Raw genomic sequence first — 8,054 nt, forward strand, 5'->3', positions numbered from 1 at the left:
TCATGATCTCGCAGTTTGTGAGTTTGAGCCCTGCATCGGGCTCTGTGCTGACAGCTCAGAGCCTGGAGCCAGCTTCGGATTCTGTGTGTGTGTGTGTGTGTGTGTGTGTGTGTGTGTGTGTCTGCCCCTCCCCCACTCACACTCTATCTCTCCTTCAAAAATAAAAAAATATTAAAAAAATTTTTTTAATACGGCATATAAAGGCAATGTCACATTTTTAAAAGCCTAATGTTAGTAGAGTTTCTTGGCACACTGGTTTTTCTTTTCTTGAGAAAACCAAGGAATTCCTTTCAGAGATTTTAACATTTAAGTGATTGTTAGCATTGCTAAATAAAATTTTATATTAAAATAGCCTTTTTTTTCCAGTTTACATGGCAATTTTACAGTAGCTATGTCATTTAGTGTTTACAGCAACCTAGTGAGGCAGAGCTTCTTTTCACATAAAATGATTCCACTGAGACACAAACCCATGTCCTCTGCTTAAAGTCCACCACGGGTGCTGCTGAACTGGCTGTCACAAATCTTACCACCCAGCAGTTTTAAACAGGTTTTATCACCCTTTACAGGCCTTCGTTCTAGAAATGTCCTATGTTATGCAAAGTATTACTAACTACATTACCTCCTAGCTATGCTAAAGATATATTTATACACGGAAGATATTGCAGTAAACTCTTAGGGAATCTGTACCTTTGGAGCTAGGATTTCAAGCACAGAGTGTTGTATCTTTCAAATTCAAAGAGCAAGGAACAATCTATTATATAGCTTTTATAAACTCCTCTTTAGCATTTGTTTTACATCCTTGTGATGAGTCCACACATTTCTATTGGAGAGCTGGTCTTAGAGGCTTGGAGAAATGGCTCATTCTGGGGTTTGGGCAGAGGAAGTACAAATTGAACCTGGAACATCTTCTTGTGTTAGAAATTAAGGAAATGCCTCCCAAAATGATGGAGGGGGGTCATGTCAAAAGGACACAGCCATCAGCTTGAAGTGAATACCACTAGAAAAACTGGGATGATTTGGGCATTAAAATAATAATAGTAATAAATTCTAACCATTGAATAAAATATGAATCCACAAGTCAGTAATGATATAAATAAATTGTATGTTTAATGAGAATGAGATAGTTACAATATCTCAAAGTATCTCCCTACAAAATACTTATGGATTAAAAAGGGATATTAAGTTAGTTTATAACAGTAGCGCCTAGAAGACATCATTTTATTTACTTATTTATTTAATGTTTATTCTTGAGAGAGAGACAGAAGCAGAGTGTGAATGGGGGAGGGGAAGAGAGAGAAGGAGACACAGAATCCAAAGCAGGCTCAGGCTCCAAGCTGTCAGCACAGAGCCCAATGTGGGTCTCAAACTCATGAACCGTGAGATCATGACCTGAGCCGAAGTCAGATGTTTAACCGACTGAGCCACCCAGGTGCCTCTAGAAGACATCATTTTAATCGAATTATCCAAGTGAACAACACCCCAGTAATGAGCTAAATTGAAAATGTGGAACCTGCACCCACCCAGTAGGATGTAATGAGAATACTTCATCACTTCTGTGAAATGTCTGCCAAAGGAGCATGACCTAATTGTTACGTAACATTAGAGCTAAACTGGGGAACATTCTAAAAATTACTGACCTAGAGACACCTGGGTGGCTCAGTCAGTTAAGCATCTGACTCTTGATTTCTGCTCAGGTCACAATCTCATGGTCATGGGATCAAGCCCCACATTGGGCTCTGTTCTGACAGTGTGGAGCCTGCTTGAGATTCTCTCTCCCTCTCTTTCTACCCCTCTCCTGCTCAGGCTCTCTCTCTCAAAATAAATAAATAAACATTAAAAAAAAATGACTGACCTATAATCTTCAAAAGTGATAAGGTCCTAAAAGTCAGCAGATTGAGGGACTATTTGAGACTGAATGAAGACTTCTAAGGAGACATGAAACTAAATGCAGCACTTAATTCTGGACTAGATCCTTTTGCTATAAATGGCAATGGAACAGTTGGCAAAACTTGAACAGGGTATAAGGATTCAGTGGTAGTAATGTGTCAATGTTAGTTTCCTGATCTTGGTTGGTTGTATCATGGATAGGAGAATGTCCTTGTATATAGGAAATACACACTAAAGTATTAAGGGGTAATGGAGCATCTGGTCAGAAACTTGTTCTCAAATTGTTCAAATAACAAAAGTTCCTTATACTATTTTTGTAAGTTTTCTGTATGTTTGACATTGTTTCAAAATGGAAATGTTTTACAAAAATGCAAAACTAAATGCACATAAAGTTAGGGCAGATTCTCACAGATGTCTGTTACATAATGCCATTTTCCTTGGCCACAGGTACAGTTCCGTTACAGTTTTTGCCAGTCTTTCTACTTGACAAAAACTTACATCAAAGGCAGTTGTTCATCTGTGAAAGCTTTAATAATATCACATTTGTTTTTCTTTGGGAAGGGTGAGCAATTTGAAAGGCAGAACAAGAAAATTCATCATTTCAACAAATGTTTCTTGAGTAACATATCAAGCTCTGTGGTAGGTACTAATTTTCTCTCTGTGGTGGACACTGGGATACACTACCCAAATCCCCTTTCACAACTGAAGGTCTTATTCCCCTACCTTTTAGGAATGTTGCAGACAACTCAGCTGTCACCTCTCAGCCCCCTTCAGGGATTGCTTCAAGTGAGAGAGTGTCCTTACCTTCACAAGGTGTTCTACATCTGATCACTGGTCAATGTGAAGGCATAATGCCTGGCCCTCTTGCCCCACTCAACTCAACTTTTCTTAAAAGAGTCAAACTGTCTAAAGAACATTCCAGAGGGTAAAGGCTTTCATTGAGGATCTATCATGGCTCAATTTCTCCCTCTGTCAGTTCTTTTCCCTTCTCTTTGCCTTCCCTTACCCTCATGTAGGCGATGGTCCCTAGAACGCTCTTCATGAATCTCCTGCCTGCTAATCTCTGACTCAGAGTCTACTTCTTAGGGAATCCAAACTCTGCCAGCTTCTCTCAATGATTTCTCTCTGCAGCCAAAAAGGATCGTTACTTTTCAATTTTTTACTATTAAACACAGCTATAATTTCTAAGATTAAAATTTTATGACTTTCCTTCTTTTTCCCCATATTGAAAAGATTCATGTGTGACCTCTCTTGCCCCCTTCGCTTTCTGTTTCTTGATCAGCAAGCACGAAATGGGGAGATACAGAGACTAAGCAAATGGAAATAGAAAGACCACAGGTGGAAGCCAGAGTCTGTTTTGGGAAGGCAAGATTCAGATACAGGACAAGTTTGTCTTAGCCTTCACCTCTCTTTTCTTTGCTATTTATTCCCTCTTTCAACCCCTGCCTCCCAGGGATCCCTTGTCCAAGGTATTCAGATGACATGGCTCCTCCTTTCTCAAGAGATACCATTATCAACAATAGCCAAACTATGGAGAGAACACAAATGTCCATTGACTGATGAATAGATAAGGAAGATGTGGTTTATATACACAATGGGATATTACTCAGCCACCAAAAAGAATGAAATCTTGCCATTTGCAACAACGTTGATGGAGCTGGAATGTATTATGCTAAATGAAATAAGTCAATCAGAGAAAGACAAATACCATATGATTTCATTCATATGTGGAATTTAAGAAACAAAACAGATGAACATATGGGAAGTGGGGGGAGCGGGGGAAGAGGAGAGAGGTAAACAAACCACAAGAGACTCTTAATGATAGAGAACAAACTGAAGGTTGATGGAGTGAGGTGGGTGGGAGATGAGCTATATGGTTGGTGGGTATTAAGGAGGGCACTTGTGATGAGCCCTGGGTGTTGTATATAAGTGATGAATCACTGAATTCTATTCCTGAAACCATATTGTACTGTATGTTAACCAACTGGAATTTAAATTAAAAAAAAAAAAAGTAATTCATTCTCACTGAGGTGTTAGGATGAAATGTGTCATTCTCCTTAAAGAGTTTACAGTAGAAAGAGTCTTGTTTTTTGAGGCTTACTAAAACTCAGAGTACTTCCACTGAATGGTAAATGGAAAGCAGCAAATCTATTGACATTAGTAAGATGGATGGTTTTGGCACTCTACTGAATCATCCATATAGACAATCCCCTTCTCCATTTACACATCAATTGAAGTTCTCTTATACTAAGTCCTTGGGGAATTATTTTGGGAAAAGCTAGTATTTGGAACCACTCCTATTTGAAAAACTGCTATAAATCCTTTACCCTAAGCGTTCATAGATTCAGTCATTTTTTGAAGAAAGGGTGAGGTTTATAAATTCTTAGTAACATAAATTAGCTCTATTTTGTTTGTTAATGTCTCTTTTTAGCAGACCATGGGCCATACAAATAAATGTTTAGGTTAAGAAAATGATAATCTATTTTTAGGGCTGGTGAGTTTTAAAATTCTTCCAAAGTAGGTAGTTTTAGCTATCACTTTTTTTAAGTGTTCAAGTTATATAAATGCGATATGCAATCTGTTTTATTATAAAGCACATATCCTTATTTCTTTTTCTTTTTTTTCTTTACTGATATAAAATATCATTTGAATGCTATAACCTAATGCTTCAAGGGTCTTGTTTAAACAAAGAAATTAAGTCTTTGTTGGTGTTTGCCTAATCTCTTTTCTGTTTTCAAAATTGATCCTTTATTGGTCATTTTTCAATCTTTACATATGTGCCTTTTTTTTTTTTAAAGTAATCTCTGTACCCACTGTGGGGCTTGAATTTAACAAACCCAAGATTGAGAGTCACATGCTCTACTGACTAAGCCAGTCAGGTGCCCCAGTGCCCTTATTTTTTGACAAGACATAAAAGTGGTAGTAATGCTTCCACTATGATAACTAGGTCCTGTGTGTTTTTGGTAATCAGGACATGAGTTTCATCAAATCATAGACCTCAGAAATCAATGATCTAAACCTTTGTTGTAGTTTGAAATATAAATTAGCTTCAGCTCTTTCATTTTGAAGGTTATACCCCTAGGTCTATTTAAGAATTGGGCTTATTTGAATCTTCTTCTTTCCATGAGATTTAAGATCTATTCGTGTAATCTCTGGTATCACATTGATTTTTATATTCTAGGACAGTTCCAAAGGAGCCAACTAAAGATGGACATATTTTTTTCTCCTCTGTTAAAGAGTTATTCATAGTATGTTACCATTAGTTTAAAGAGAAGTGTCAAAGACCTTTCCCCAAAGAGTTTCCATCTATGTGGGTAGGTAGAATCATATGTACAGTGCAGAATTAATTTGTAGTACTAATTTTCAGAGTCCAAATGAGTCACTTCTAAAAGTGGATTTTCAGAGGGTTATAGGATAGAAAAACATGTGTCACTGGGCATATAATATATACACTAAAAGCATTCATAGAGAAAGGATTGGAATTAAAATGAGGATTAAGAATGGGGTTAGAACAGAAAGTGGTGATTATGGAAATAAGGTGGAAATTATGGAAACAGCAATTATTGAAATGGAATGGAAAACAAAATAATTTACCTTCAGATAACTTTATAATCTTTTCATGTTTCTACTCACTAGTAGCACGAAAGTCACATTTAAATCTTAACTTCCATTAGCAGAAATGTCGGTAAAGTCACTTTGTTTTACCAGGTAATAAGATGACTTCATTTTCTTTTATTTCTTTCATATGTGTTGTGTCTCTTAGAATGCCAGAGAAAAAGAATTTGGGGGTGTTTTAATTTTTGAACATATTGTAAAAATTAGCAAATTAAATTTTATAATTTTAGATCTTTTTTTTCTTTAATCCTACATCATTCTTCTGGGCTTGGCTGATTTGGAAGATCCATAAGCATTTCACTTACTACACTATGCCAGAAAGCATCTATAATCCATTAGAAAAAAACACAGTCAACATTTTAATGCATGCCTTTTTAGTCTTATTTTTCTAGTTTTATATATTATTTTTAATATATAATATATAGATAGATACTATTTTTTATACAAGTGATATACTGCTCATACAATTTTTTAAAACCTTTTATTTTTAAAATTTTTATTTAAATTCTAGTTAGTTAACATACAGTGCAATATTGGTTTCAGGACTAGAATTCAGTGATTTGTCACTTGATATACAACACCCAGTGCTCATCATAACAAGTGCCCTCCTTAATACCCAACCCCACTAGCCCATCCCCCACCCACCTCCCTCCATCAACCCTCAGTCTGTTCCCTATCGAGTCTCTTATGGTTTTTTTTTTCCTTCTCTTCTCTTTTTTTCCCCCTTCCCATATGTTCATCTGTTTTGTTTCTTAAATTCCACTTATGAGTGAAATCAGATGATATTTGTCTTTCTCTAACTGACTTATTTTGTCCTATTGTTGGATCCTTAGTTTGTTTTCAATTCCTGACTATTATGAACCACACTGAGATCAACAATGAAAAAGCTTATGGCTAAACATTCAGGCTACAGGTCCATTTCTTTAAGATAAATTCTCACATGCAGAATTGATGGAGCAAAGAATGCACAAATTTTTCAAGCTTTTGATATATGTGACGAAATTACCTTTCAGAAAGGTTGTGCCAAATGATACTCCCATGAATAATGTACAAGAGTACCTGTTTTCATACCTTCACCAACATTGAATTTCATAATTTTTCACAATCTTTGGTGAATGGCAGAATGAAGGGGGAAAAAAAAACCAGTGTCTCATTTTTCCTAATTAAAAATTACTCATCAGATTTCCTAATTACAGAAAAATAGTTTGTTAAAGACAAAAAAACGTAGCCCTAATGCCAAGATCAACAGATAAGCAGCATTAAGACATTCCTTGTATATATAGACATTTTCTGTTATGGTTTTTACTTTTGACATCATACTAACATTAGACAGATTTTTACCTATGTTTTCATCTAATGCTTTTAAGAAGTTACTTAAGTAACTTCTAATTGTAGTAAAATACACTAACATAAAGTTCATACCTTAATCATTTTGTAAGTGTACATTTTAGTATTGTACAGTTTAGTATTGTTAAGTGCATTCACATCATGGTGTGATGTATCTCCAGATTTTTTTCATCTTGAAACATTGTAACTATTGCCATTAAATAATTCCTCATTTTCTTCTTCTCCCAGCCATTTGCAACCACTATTGTACTTTGTGTTTCTATGAATCTGACTACTCTAAGAACCTTATATAGGTGGCATCATATCTTATTTGTCCTTTTGAGACTGGCTTATTTCACTTCACATAGTATCTTCAAGTTCATCCATGTTGTACTACCTGTCAGAATTTCCATCCATTTTAAGGCTGAATAATACTCCATTGTATGTATATACTACATTTTGTTTATCCATTCATCGTCAGTGGACACTAGGGTTGCTTCCACCTTTTAGCTATTTTGAATAATGCTGTTATGAACATGGGCATACAAAATTTGTACACGGCCCTACTCTCACTTCCTTTGGGTATATACCCACGAGTGGGATTGCTGAATCATACAGTATTTCTATGTTTAAATTTTTGTGAAGAACTGCCCTATTGTTTTCCATACTGGCTGCACCATTTTATGTTCCCACCAGCAGTGCACAAGAGTTCCAGTTTCTCAGGGTATCTGGGTGGCCCAGTTGGCTGAGGGTCTCCTTTGGCTCAGGCATGATCTCATGCTTCGTGCGTTCAAGCCCCACATTGGGCTCACTGCTCTCAGCACAGAGCCTGCTTCAGATCCTCTGTCCACCTCTCTCTCTGTCCCCCCCCCCAAATAAATAAACATTTAAAAAATAAAAGGAGTTCTAATTTCTCCACGTTCTCACCAACACTTTTTTTTTTAAAGCGGCCATCCTGATGGATGTGAGGTGATGATTTAAATTTTTTTTGCCTCTCTTTCTCTCTCTTCCACTCCAAATCTTGGATCTGCTTCTCTCTGTTAGCTTTATAATCAGGGGCCTAATATTCATATAAAATTAGAAACATAGCCTCCGGTGAATCCACACTCATCATGCTCATAGCTTAGCAACAAACAGAAATAGAGGTGCTTCCTCTTAGCCTCAACTTGGAAAATATCAGGGAAGGACACTTATTGGCATAAACTAAATCACACACTCATGTGTTG

The sequence above is a fragment of the Prionailurus bengalensis genome, chromosome C1, assembly GCF_016509475.1.
Source record: "Prionailurus bengalensis isolate Pbe53 chromosome C1, Fcat_Pben_1.1_paternal_pri, whole genome shotgun sequence".
Taxonomy (NCBI): Eukaryota; Metazoa; Chordata; class Mammalia; order Carnivora; family Felidae; genus Prionailurus; species Prionailurus bengalensis.